Source organism: Mustela nivalis (genome assembly GCF_964662115.1).
Source record: "Mustela nivalis genome assembly, chromosome: 17".
Lineage (NCBI taxonomy): Eukaryota > Metazoa > Chordata > Mammalia > Carnivora > Mustelidae > Mustela > Mustela nivalis.
The window spans coordinates 31,533,648-31,534,142 of NC_139036.1; positions in this window are offsets into that span (position 1 = coordinate 31,533,648).

The window sequence follows — 495 nt, forward strand, 5'->3', positions numbered from 1 at the left end:
CAGGGAGCCTGCTTCCCTTCCTCTTTCTCTGCCTGCCTCTCTGCCTACTTGTAATCTCTCCATCAAATAAATAAATAAAAATCTTTGGGGAAAAAAAGAGAAAAAAATTCTGCATAGGCAAAGGCCTATATAAAAGTTCACTGGGGCATCATTCCAAACAAAATTCTAGAGACTCACTGCTAAATATACTGCAGAATCCATGGACATACCAGTGATAGAGAAGTAGGCTGATCTCCCATACGGATGTAGAAAAACTGCCGTGACACCAAAAACAAAAGCTGCAGACCACCATCCATGGAATGTCTACATCCACATAATCCTACTGAAAAACCAGGAAGGATACATGCCAAGCCTTCCAGTTGTAGGAGAGCAGATGGTTTTGCACACGGATCCTGTATCCTACAAACTTACTGACCTCATTTATTAATTCCAGTAGTTTTTTTCTTATCTGCTAACCTAAGATAAAAATCTCTTCCTTTTGGGGAGAGAGATTTA